Raw genomic sequence first — 14,016 nt, forward strand, 5'->3', positions numbered from 1 at the left:
CTATTGCTTGAGGTATAGTACTCAGGGAACCTTACCCATTTTCATGAAGGGACAAATTTAGCAAATTTGCAGACACGCTTCGTCTAATAATGGAAATGTCTGAGAGTGAAAGAGACACAATAATATTAGGATGATAAGGAGGCGGTGGGGTCTAAGACTGATTGCCTTTTTTACTTGTGCTTCCTGGAGTGGGTAATAATAAGCAGTGTGTTCTTTTCTAGCAGCAACACAGGAACAGCAGGGAGACCTGGTGGGGAAGCAGTGGCACCTGGGGGTGTGTTAAGTCATGTTCCTTGGTTCTTAATTGTAATCATTAATATAGCTATATTTTAACTTTGTAAGACTGCAACTGTTTTTTCACAGCACGCCTCTGCCATTGAAGTGGTGAGTTGCCATATTTTCATGGTTAAAGTTTAAAATATATTAAAAAGTGAAAGTAAAAAGGTTCGTGTATGTTGTGTCAGGTTTCTAGATGAAAGTCAGTGGGAGCTGTGATATGTATGTTAATGTCTATTTGTAGCACACATACTTCATAACTTAATTGTTTCTAGAGACTATTATAGAAATGAGAAATTCAGGGGGATATTCTCAAGAACGAGTGATAGCTACCACAAAAGTAGCTTAACGCAACTACTCACCTCGCAGTCTATCACGGGAAAATAACACCTTGTCAACGTGGTATTCTCAACACTGTGGCACCATGCGATAGGCCCACGATAACACGTCAAATGTCCACGATAAACTCAACCCGACGCCGCAAAAACGCGAAACACCAACGCCCAAAAAGTTGCGATGAGGCCAATGGTGACACAAAACCCAGCAAAAACCAGCCACAGGACTGCAATTCCCACGCGTCATGTCTGAAAAATACAACATAAAAGCCACGGAAATAAAAGGGAGATAAAAGGCAACTGCGTAGCACCATGGATGTACTTGGACCGAGTACAGAGGCCAACGCTAACCCCACAAGCCCCACAAGCTACCAGCAAGGAACACGGGGTCGGGAAGGCTAAGGAGAAGAGTGAGAGGAAGACGGGCTGCAGTCGGCAGGAAAAGCAGATCAGCATCACGGAGGTGACAGAACCTTACCATCAACTGACACACAATTATACCACCGTGAATGCAGTCAGAGTGTCGAGGAGGGCAATGGAGGAGGTCAAGAGGAGCTGTCATGATGTGAAAAGCTAAACCAAGCACAAACCCGGTGCTAACAAGAAGGCAGCTACGGCAACATGAGGTGGGGGTCCTGCACCACAGGAGGAGCTGGAGGAAACTGAGGCCACAGTCATCAGTGTGGAGACGCTGCAAGGAGGTGGGAGTCAGGACACAGCCCGAGAGGACCTGACACAACATCAACAGGGTGAGTAAAGACCAGGGACTGGGGTGAAGGGGGAGATGGGCACAATGGCACACATGCACAACGATGTGTAGCACACTGCACACCCACAATGACCCTGTAACATGTCCCTCATCCCCATGGCACACAGCAGCACACACACATAGCAATAACAGCACATCCACATTCACGAAAATGTGGCACAAAGTGCAAGACCGACACTGCAGAACAGAGGACACAACTGGCTGCGCTCATGCACTGAAATAGGCCAACCACATCTAACATAGCAGGAAACTGTGAGAAGGAAATGTACGCGTACAAACCCACATCCGCCATGTAGTCCAAATGTCCACTGTCCCACATCAAAATCCAGCACCTCCCAAACAGTCACAATGTACATAGTCATACAGTCTGCATGTAAACAAGGATAATGCGCCAGCATACATGTCAAAAAAATGTCAACATGCATCTCCCCTTCACATTGCAGAGGGACAAACAACACATCCAGCAGAGCAGACCAGACTACCCATAAGTGATGCTGGAGAGGACCACCCCACCATCGGCATCGACACCCTACAACAGGACATGGACATCTTAGGCAACCCACCCCCAGGAGCGGGGAAGCCAAGCCACACAGAGGAGACACCAGCCCCCACACAGACCACACAGCAGGAAGCACCCGCCACCAAGGCTGGCTCCCAACACGTCACCTAGGCAAACATCGCATTCCAATGCCAGGTGTCAGAATGACAAAAGGAGGTGGCCGAACAGGAGAGGGTGGTGCCCAAACCCATGGAACACGAAATAGACCACATTCGTGGTTGTCTAATTCCCCTCAGGGACCATCTACACCACACCAAGGAGACCCACACTGCGACAGAGACACATGCATGTGCACATTTACAGTACTGAACCACGCCCAGAGGCACACAATTATCATTCATAAACCCACGCTGGACCTGCGGTGGTCCAGCGGACCCAGTACATACCTCTAACGTATTGAGTGGGTGACGATAAAGCTACATGTCCAAAGTCTAACACGCTGCCAGCGGTGACATGTTGGCGTCCGCTGTACACAACACAATGTAATGTATACATTATGAACACAAGGACACATACAGATAGTTCGTAGAACTGGCCACGGGCACATGTGCCCGGCCCCTTTATTGGCAGGGCCACATGTACAGTGAGACCTGTACTGGATGTGTGTAGGGTGAGTGTAAGCCGGCCCGCAAGGAGTTGTTGGTGCTGGCAAAGACTTGAACTGCAGTAAAACAGAAACAGAAAACACCAGCATAACAGAGACAACTGCGGAGCATCATGGAGGTAGCCCAAGCAAGTACAGAGGTCACCCAATATGCAAACAGAAGATCAGGCAGATGATGGCATCCACCACAGGTGTGAGCAACTCAGTTAGCCTGCCAGTACGACTGTTTTGACTCTTGCAGTTGGCGGTTGGAGGTGGAACTGGTGGTGGTGGCGTGTGCCTCCTGCCGTGATGCGTCGTCCGGGCAGCTCAGGACTCGATTTGATATGTGAGCCCTGGTGTAATGCAGTTGAGGAAGGCGGACGGCGCAAGGCCACAGACACATAGCGTCGATGATCCCAAGGCCATCATCTCAGAGGCCATCCAATATCTCAAAAGACAGGGTCCCTGACTTGAGATGCACAGAGTTAGTGGCCCCGGATGTACTGCGGCCGGCACAGGCACCCGGCTACAGGACGGTGACTTGCGTGCAGTGAGATGGGCCACGCGAGCTGAGCAGGTCCTCATCGATGTCCGAGGTGAATATGGCAGAGGGTTGCGGGGGACAGTGGAAGGTGTCCTCCAGGGCATGATGCAGAGGGTGGATGCTGTCCGGAAGCAGCAAATGGAGGAGTGGAATGCCACTGCTTCGTTTTTGCCACAAAGTCAGCATCACCGACATGATGGTGACGGCAACCCCAAGTCCATGGACTCAGTCGCCACCAAAGTTCAACCAGAAAGTGTCCATGGGTCTCAGGGAACAGACTTAGTGGCACCCGGGCTGAAAGGGGATGCAGTCTGCGATGAGGCCTGTACAGTGACATCAAGTCAGCCATACATAAATCAAGACTGAGTTCGAAATGTGTGACCTACTCGACCGCAGTATAGGCCCGAGGCAGCGGTCAGCGCGGGCCAGACACGGTTCAGCGAGCTCCTCCTGGAACTCAAACACACAACGTTGACATGGCATTTGGGGGTGACTAGTGGTTGACGGAGGTAATAGCACCAGAGCCGAGCGGGTATTCAGTCAGCGACGATGAAGTGTCCTGCCTGGTACAGACTGGATTGGATTTGTGTGAGGCCTGCTGGACCGCAGTGTAGGCCGACGGTGTAGTCATAAAGTGCCCACAAACATGTGTGGTTGTGATGCCAGGCACAGACTTGGTGTCACCACATCGAAGGGAGTACATTGATGTAAACACTGCATTAATGTGTGTACTCGGACAATGTATGATCAAGACTCAGTCCCAAATGTGTGACCTACTCGCACGCAGTGTAGGCCGGAGGCAGCGGTCAGCAAGGGCCCACAGCCACATGTCGTTGTCTTGCAATGCACAGAGGGCCATATGTAGGAAGCCAAATTGCGATCGCAAATGCTGAAATTCGCCGAATTTCAGCGTTTGCGATCGCAATTTGGGCAGTGTGCTATGTAGCACACAAAAACCCACACGCAAAATAAGGAATCGCAAAATTTGCGATTCCTTATTTTGCTAATACATTTAAGGAATCCCAAATTGCGATTCCTTAAATGCAATGTAGGAAGCACCCAAGTTGTGCGATTTTGGCTTAAGGAATCGCAAATTACCACCAACTTCAGGTTGGTGGTAATTTGCGATTTCTTTGAAAAATGCACTTTTTTGCATTTTTCAAAGTGCCATATATGTGCGCCACATGTGCACACATGTTTATTTCAGGGGTGCAAAAGGGTGTCCTATTGACACCCTTGCAACCTTGAAATTGCATTCTCAATTTGCGATTCTCTAATGGAGAATCGCAAATTGAGAATGTCTTCCTATTCATTCCTATGGGCCTTCTAGCCCATAGGAATGAATGGCAAGGTATTCCTTATTTGCGAATCTCAATTAGAGAATCGCAAATAAGGAATAGGTGGGAATCGCAAAATATTTTGCTAATCCTACCTACATTGCGTTTTGCAATTCTCTAATTGCGATTACCTAAAAATTGCAATTAGAGAATCGCAAAACACGTTTTACCTACATATGGCCCAGAGTTAGTGACACCAGGGCAGTTGTCGGTAGTGTTCAATCACCTCCGTAACGATGATCCTTTTTTCCTCCTGACTGACACGCGTCTTCCTCTCACACCTCTCCTTGCGTGCAGTGATATGTACTTTGCCAATGACAAATCAAGACTCAGTCCCACATGTGCGACTGACTCGAATGCAGCATGGTCAGAGGGCAGTAGTCCGCGTGGGCCCACGGACACGTGTGGATGGAATGCTATGAACAGCCTTGGTGGCAACACATCGAAGGGAGTATAGTGACATAAAATCAGCCATAATTAATGTTCCCCTGCCATAGTGTAATCAAGACTCAGTTCCAAATGTGTGACCTACTTGTCCGCTGTGCATGCCGGTGGAGTACGTCAACGAGAAGGGAGTACTGCAGGCCTGTGTCGAGGAGGCCGTGATGGTCTGAGGAGGCTGCCAGGTTTGCGGCACTCGGGCTTGGAGCTTGCACCGGCATGTGGTGGGCCCCCTTTGACACACGCCGGTGTCGGCAGGTGTGCATTGAGGCCTGGGTGCGCAGGGTCTGGCAGACCTTGTCCGGGGACCTGCGGCCCGGTGTGCAGCAGACGCACAGGAACGCAGGCAACACCGCTCACGGCGACGGCCTCATGGCGGGGTGAGGGGTGCTGCCCTGGCAGAGACATTGGGCATTCCAGAAGAGGACCACACCCAGAGCTACGTGCTTTTTATTCACACCCCTATGCTGGCCTGGCGTACGCCGGGCCAGCCCACTCCGCTCACACTTACAGGGGGGACGTAACAAGCTACATTTCCTGGATCTTCCCCACAGGCTGGGGTGACATGGTTGCGTCCACTGTCCACTGCACTCCATACACCAGCGGTGTATGTCGACATGGATATGTGTGTGGTCTTCATACTGCAGTCTGGCCATCACTTCCATGCCACAACTGCCATTGTGTACATTCTCATTCTTCGGTCACTTGCCTCCTTCGCACATGCCTGGTCCCCACCTCTTCCCACAATCGGCTATCGTGTGGCTGTGGTGCCATGCAATTGATGGCTTATGTGCATGGCTGGCCCAGGTTGCCAGAGTAAGTTGTGCTGTCATGTCTGGCGGGTGGGCATGTTGTTTGGCCTGTTGTATGTGAGTTGTTGACGTGTGCATTCCCAGTGTTGTGTGTTGCATGATTGTGGAGTTGAGGTGTGTGGTGTGTTCATTTGGGACTTGTCAACACGCAGCGCATTTCCGTAGGTGCCAGCCAGGAAGTGCCGGGTGATGATGGACTGTCGGAAGATGTAGGACTCATGCACTCGGAATGGGTGGTTGGCGTCGATGTTGGTGGGGATTCCCACGTGGTCCACTATTCCCAGCACAGTGATGGTATGCGTGTGCTTTCGGTAGCGCATATTGTGTGCAGTGTCACCAGGGGGAACAAGTAGGACATATGTGCATTCAATTGCCCCCTGACATGTGAGGGAAGCCAGCTATGACGTAGATGCCTTGCTTGGACTCCAGCTGTTCCTGCGTAGCGTGGGGGAAGGATAGGTAGTGTGGTACCAAGCTGATGATGGCATCCAAGACAGTTGTGGGGGGCTTGGATTGGGCTGGCTGTGAGACACCTACGACTCTGGCGGTTGTTGGTTGGCAGGTCCCAGAGGCCAACAGTTGCAGCCCAGCCAGCAGCTTTGTCTGCGGAGGGATGTTGGTTGTCCGCTGTGTTGGTACCGTCGGCCTGTGGGAAATGGTGGTCAGGATGCGTAGGATGGTTGTCCTTTTGAGCCTGTGGTGGGCAATGACATTCCCTGGTGTTGGGTCTGTGAGGTTGGTGCATTTTCAGCAGGTCGATGTCTTTGTCTGCGCTGCTTCAGTGTTGGTCCGGGTGGGGCGCAGGGGGTACTGGGGGATCCTGGGGGTAGTGGCGGTGGGTGTTGTTGCCCTATTGGGGGTCTGAGCTGAGTGTTCATTTGCCCAGGGGCATCTGTTGTTCTTCATGTTTGGCTCTGGGCTGTGCTCCCTTGTCTGGTGTCGGTTGTGGTCCGACTTTGCACCAGGTCAGAGCAGGTGTTAATTTCCTGCTGCTAATGCGCCTTATCGCCTGTTTTGTTATCTTATCGCCGAACTGGCTGGTTGTTGAGAATGTTGTGGAGCGGTGTTGTCGCGGTTTTCTGCACGGGATTGCCTACTCTGCATCTCATTAGCGATAGTTGCCAGGGTCATCTGTGGCGGTGTTGTTTGAGGATGCTATCGCCGGAAAACTGGTGATATGGGCTGTTAGCACCAGCTTGTGAATGGGGCGGTAACTTTATCGCGAGTTTGGCTGCAATAAAGTGCCATTAACTCAGTGATAGCACCTTGAGAATATGCCCCTCAGTCTCCTTGTGACCCTTTAATGACATGCACCTTCTAGTGAACGGGAGATTGAATTTAAACAGTTAGACCCAGATTTAGAAAGATGTCATGGAGTGAGCAGAGAAGCGCCATTTCTAAAGTGATATGGCACTATCCTGCTGTATCCCTAGAGCTGGAACAGAATCATGCTGCCTAGCGCCACAGACACACTTTTGCACCATGGTGCAAGGGAGTGTGAGTGATATCTAGCATAGACCCTTCCAGTTCAAACTAATATGCCTAGATAAACTTTTCCCACTTTTGCTGTGTGCTGTACATGCATTTCTCCTTTGAATGCCTGGTTCAAAGTTGCGTTATTGTTTCGCGCAAGACCCTGTCTACTACAATTAGTTGATAGAGCAGGGGGAAGATCATTCTCCTACATTGCGGCCAAGGCCTAGGACGAGCTCCCCACCCACATCAGACGCGCCCCCTCCCTGAACACCTTCAGGAAGGCTCTGAAGACCTGACTGTTGGGCTATTATGGACCTGTTGATCCCCGCCCAGCGCCTTGAGTCCCTCACGGGTGAGTAGTGCGCTTATAATTCCCCAGATGGAATGATTGATAGAGTTTTACATCGAAAACCATTGGTGATTGCATGGGAACGCCCATGTTCCACCCATGAAACACCCTCTTTACGCAGAGCAATTCTGCTACCTTCAGGCAACTTTCCAGGGCAAAACAAATTTGTCCTGGAAATTGAAAATAAAACATTTTACACTGGTTTGCATACTTTTGTGATTCAAACCCAGTGAAAAATGTTTGTAAATTTGGGCCTTAGACTACAAAAGGTTTATGAACAGCAGAAGTATAATTAGGGTGGCTATTATATATCTCTACTGGAACATTTTTACCAATACATAATTGAATTGCTCATATTGAGAAAATAGATTATTGGTTAGGGTGGATGGTAGTCTACCTGAAGTTATACGGTCACTTATCTTGTTAGGTCTAGTAAAGGTTTCGGTCATTTAAAACTGAGCTCAACCACTGACAGCTTTGTCACAGGACATACAGGCTTAACTTCAGAAAATATGTAAAGCATATATAAGCACCGAAACAGTTAAAAAGTTGAAAAAACAACACAATACACAATCAAAATCCCACTCCTATTTATAAAAATAACATTTTAAATAAAAACAGCACCAAAATACATTAAGCACCAGCCATGATCATCTGCTAGTGATTGACCAATACCTATGCGCGATTTAAGGCTGTCCTTGATGGAGCACTGGTCAGATACAGAAACAAGGTTCCTCCTGGTAGGAATTTTTACCTTCTTATTTAGGGACTGATTTAGATATTGGCAGGACTCCCATTCTCCCTCCATGGTGGAGGTTACAAGTACTCCACCAAGCTGATGGAATCCAGCCCGTCGTATTTAGATGTGTGCAGGCTAAATTGTCGTCCGTGTCGACAGAGTGTTTTCTGCTGCGTAAACTGTTCACCGCTGTCGACGTGGCTGACTTCTCTGCAGGCTAACATTACTTCATCAGCATCAGGGTGGCGGGTTTGCACCGAGCTAATTTAGATTTCCCTGTTGTGCAGGTGGTGTTCTAGCGGTGGATTGCCGGTGTAGTGATTCCATCGCAGGACGCGTTCAACATTTGACTATTTCTGTGGCTGTTGAATGTATGCTAGCATTATACAGCTGATGTGTTTTGGCTAATTGTTTTCCCCCCATATCTTACTATTAGACCCACTCCTTTTCAGACCTTTTCAAGCAGAACTCATGCCAGTTAAGTCAGGTTTATCTTTTTTGCTTTCACTGTTTCTTGCCCCTTATTTCGTCTCTCATTTATTTTCTTGCGAGTAATGACATTGATTTAATTTTGGTTTTTTTTCTAATGGCAAGGACAAGAAATCCCCATTTTACAGAGGGAGAATGACGATCCTCCAATTACTATGCAGAGAGAATCTTGATTTCATTAAAGACAACGGAGGCTAACATTATCCCACCCTCCTCTCCCGAGGAAACTTGGGTTTCTTTGCACTTAACTTTGTGTTCATACTGTCTGTTATTCTGTTTATAATTATTAATGATTTAACTAGTTACATATAATGCAAATGTTATGCATGTTTAAAGCCACTCAAGGCTACATTAATAACATGTTCTACTGGTCTTAAATAAAATGTAGCGAAAGTACCAGCATTAGACCAGTTAGCCGCTTTAAGAATCTCTGGGAGAGAACCAACTGCCCAGAAAACCTTACTAGCCATTGCTTCTCTTGAAGAGTGAGCACTAAACCTAGCGAGATCTACACCTGCTTCATTCATAATTGAGCAAATCCATCTTGCTAAAGTAGCAGTTGAAACTGGTTTATGTGGTCTAACATAAGACAGGAGTCATTGATCAATGCCACCCGCTCTATTACTTTGAATTTTTAAGTCATACACTTTTATGCAATTAACCACACACAGTTTTTCACAATTATGGAAAAAGGTGTAAAATATGGACTCTGACATAGTTTTCGTTCTTCTCGAAATGTCGAAATGAACACCTTCAGAAGAATAAAACCTTTCAGAAATTTCAAGGACATTAATGTCAGAAACCCTCCTAAAGGAGATTAAACATAGTAAAGTAGCAATTTTCATGAAGATTTGCTTGAGAGAAAGTAGAGTGTTGTCATACCAATTGCAGAAAAGTTCAAAAATCAAATTGACATCCCAAAGAGAATTATAGCGCGATTTAGGCGGTCTTCTTAATCTAACCCCTTTCATGACTCTTTTAATTAAGGCATTACTACCAATAGCTAAATTATTTATCAAAGCGTGACCTGAGGAGATTACGGATCTATAACAGTTTATAGTTATGTAGGAAAGATCAGAATCGAGGAGATGTGCTAAATAGTTAGCTATCAATTGAACAGGGGCTTCCACAGGATCCAGGTTCCTCTCCAAGCACCAACTACACCACTTTTTCCAGATGCCCAGGTATCTCTTCCTAGTGCCTGGTGCCCAAGATTCGTTCAGTAAGCTTTTAGCCTCCCCTGAAAAGCCAGGATATCTCTCTGAACCCCTGAGATCCTCCAAGCAAGAAGGTTAATTTTCCCTCCTAGAATAAGAGTATGTTCCTCTCTGTCTGGGCCCAGAAGTAGACCCAAGGATGGTGTGATAAAACGTGGAATGTCTATTGAGAGTTCCATTACCTCGGGAAACTAAACCTGGTACTTCCAAAAAGGAGGTATTAGGATGATATTGCTGAGTTCTTGTCTAACTTTCCATAGCACTCACTGTATCATGGAGAAGGGGGAAAGGCATAAGCCCCCATCTTCTCCCAATCTTGTAGGAAAGCATCCACAGCTAGGGCACACGGATCTGTCCTCCAGCTGAAGTAGGACTGGACCTGACAAGTTAGTCTGCTGGCAAAGAGGTCCTACTATATTGGGCCCCAAAGATTGTCTATCAAAGAAAAGACCTCTGGATGTAGCATCCAGTCGCTGAAATCTTTGCGAAATCTTGAGTTCCAGTCTGCATTTGATACCCCTAAAATAAATTCTGCCCTGAGGGTAATTTTGTGTTTCCAGCAGAAATACCAGATTTGAGCTGCTATATCTGATAAAGTCTTGGATTTGGCTCCCCAAAACCTGTTTATATAGCAGAGAAGCTGTCTAGACGAATCAGGGTGTTGGAATTCACTAACTGCTCCCTGAAACTCATTGGGGCATTCAAACCTGCTTGCATCTCTAGACAATTTATGTGAAGAGATTGTTCCTCTAGAGACCATTTTCCCATAGTTTCCATTTATCCTAACTGTGCTCCCTAACCATGGTTGCAAGCATCTGATTCTAAGTCTGGCAGGTTCCCAAAGATGGCCTTTCCATTCCAAGCTTCTAGGTTCCATAGAAGGTCCTGTTGTGCGTATTTGGAAAGGGGTAGCATGTCCCCATACCAAAGACCTTTCCTTAAACCCCATGCCTTCAATCTCTGGAGAGCGCTGTTGTGGAGAGGGCCAGGGGAAACTGCCTGACTTGATGAGGAAAGAAGACCCAGAACTTGTGCTAGGTCCTTCAGAAGGATGGAATCTTTGGATAAGACTGACCTAAGTTCCTTCTTTATCTTCAAAAAATGTTGCGTGGTAAAAACTAACTGTGACAGGATGGTATTTACCTGGAAACTAAGGAATTCTAGTTCCTGAGAGTTAGTCATGACAGACTTCTCTGCGTTTATAATGGACTCCAAATTTTCCAGGAGATTCATAGTCCAGGATAAGTGAGTCAGCACTTCTGATTTGCTCTGCGACATAATGAGAATGACGTTCAGATAGATAATGACTTAAACTCCTCTTTCCCTTAGAAAGCTTACCACTGGACAGAGAACTTTGGTGTAGCACCGTGGAACTGACGAGAAGCCAAAATGAAGACAAAGGAATTGATAAAGAGTTCCCTTCTAAAGGAAGCGGAGATACTTCTGGCAGTCCCTGTCCATAGGTATTGTAAAGTAGGCATCCTTGAGATCCAACTTTACCAGCCAGTCTTGTGTTTGTAGAATGTCTCTTAAAAGATGGATACCTTCCATCTTGAAGTGTCTGTAGACCAAGAAGCTGTTCTATTACTTTGTGATGTTGTGAGAAAGTGCCCTCGTTCTGCATGGTTGCCCACACTTTCTTCTGAATTGACTGAGGGTGACCTGGGCTCCTGCTAATCTGGTACCCAGGGCCTATGTTCTTTCCCTAAAACTGGATTGAAGCCTAAACCCAATTGGCAACTCTGGCCACAGGTCAGTCCCTGGTAAATGGTACCACAGGTACTCAGGGAACTGTGACCAGAGAAAGCCTCTAAGGGCTTAGAGGTCCTGTACCCTTATACACATAAGATCAGTCACCCCTTTAGGTGGGTGCATTATACCAGAGGTGAGGGTACAGGTGCATGAGCTCTGTACCCCTACAGTGTCTAAATCCATTCTTAGATATTGTAAGTGCAGTGCTGCCATTATGAGTATATGGTGCTGGGAGTTTGTCATTACGAACTCCACAGCACCATAATGGCTACACTTCTCAGCACATTAAACCCACACTGATGCCATGGAGGACTGCCATGGTGTCTAAATCATGGCAGTCCTCCATTTAGTGGCCACAGGATCATTCCAATAACAGGTTGCCGTATCTGATACAATGTCACAAGCAACTTTAAGTGTTGTGCTACAAGAAATTCTTTCTATAATGATAACACACATCAACAGCCTCAGAAACTTTAAAGAAAATTAGGATTTGTCAAATGTTAACAGCGGTTAGTATGCTTTGTGTCAACTACCACATGTGGTTAGAGCAATTTAAGCAGCACATATTGGCTTGGTGCTAATATTCCACAGAAAACAAGTCTAACACAATCTTAAAATCTTCATTTCAATCACTGTGCAAGTTGTCTTTGTACAAGAAGTGTACACCCAAAGTCTGTGCTTGTCTTTCACAGGATCAAGCCATGTTCCCTTTGAGTTTGAGCAGCCAGGTGCACAGGGTCTTTGAGGTGTTGAGTTTCTTCATCTGGGAGCACTCACAGTTGAGGGGGTCTGCAAATTGAGGCTGCAGGTGACGTTGGGGAGTTCATGAGGGGCAAAACCAAAGTGGACTCTTTCTCTGGAGGGCTTGGAGACCAGCCTGACATTATTGGTCCATTTCAACTCGGGCTGGGGGGCTCAGGTGCAGTGGTGTTTGGCAGCGGCGGATTTTGGCGGTTCCAGACTCGGGATATCACCTCCTTATCAGCCAGGTTAGCCTGAATCCCATGGCATGGAAAGCACGAGACCCACGTCTGGGCATACTTGTCCCACTGTGATGACAAATGCAAGAAGAACAATTGATGGATGGAAAGCTGAACAATGTTAAACACAGTCAAAGATCTGGGCCTTAATCCATTGTTTTTTTGCTCACCACGCCATTCCAGTTTGGACACAACCATTTGCAAATCAGTCTTGACACTGTTCCCCAGGGGAACAGTCCAGTCGAAACTGCCAGGCCAGGTGTTCCCTGAACCGGAAGCAAGTATCTTAGGACCAGTTTTAGAGTATCACTGACTCATCAGTCAGGATAGCTTGAATCCAAGCAAATGCAAAAAGAACAATTGAATAATTACCAGTGGCTAAGATTAATTTAAGCATTCCATCCATCAATATTTGTATATTTTAGTTTGTCACCCTAAGTGGGACTGGTATGTCCAGCCATGGGTCCCGTGCACACTGTGTCACTGGAACCAAGCTGTACCCGGCTGATAAGACTATAACTTGGGTAAAACTGGTCCTAGGTTGTTTGTGTTCCAGTTCAATGAGGACCTGGTCTGGCAGTTTGGGCTGGACTGTTCTGACTGTAGCAAGGTCAAGACTGATTTGCACATAGCTGGTTCCAAAGTGAGGTGACATGGTGTGCAAACCAACAATGGATTGGGATGCGGCCCTAAGTAATTACCAGTGGCTGCGATTCATTCAAGCATTCCACCCATCACTTTTTTGTATATTTTAGTTTGCCACCCTAAGTGGGTCAGGTATGCCCAAAGTGGGGTTTATGCACACTGTGTCACTGGAACCAAACTGTACCCGACTGATGAACCCTTAACTAGGGCGAAATTGGTCCTGGGTTGCTTGTGCTGTGATTCAGGGAGGATCTTCCTTGGCAGTTCTGGCTTGATTGTTTCGATTGCAGCAGGATCAAGAATGATTTGCATATAGCTGGGTCCAAATTGAGATGACATGCTGTGCAAAATAATGATGGATTGAGATGTAGCCTGAGTAATTACCAGTGGCTGAGATTAATTTAAGCATTTCATCCATCACTTTTTGGTATATTTTAGTTTGGCACTTTAAGTGAGACAAGTATGCCCAGATGTGTGTTCTTCGCACAGTATGTCACTGGAACCAAGCTGTACCCTGCTGATGAGTCCATAACTATGGCAAAACCCGTTCTGGGTTACTGGTGTTCCAGTTTAGGGAGGACCTGGCTTGGCAGCTCTGGCTGGACTGTTCCGATTGGAGAAGGGTTGCGAGAAAATAATCCTTTGGGCCCCAATCATTCCCAATTTCTGTCCGATACTTGTGGTAAGTGACTCCGACTGTGGCCCAGGCT

The sequence above is a fragment of the Triturus cristatus genome, chromosome 2_2, assembly GCF_964204655.1.
Source record: "Triturus cristatus chromosome 2_2, aTriCri1.1, whole genome shotgun sequence".
Lineage (NCBI taxonomy): Eukaryota > Metazoa > Chordata > Amphibia > Caudata > Salamandridae > Triturus > Triturus cristatus.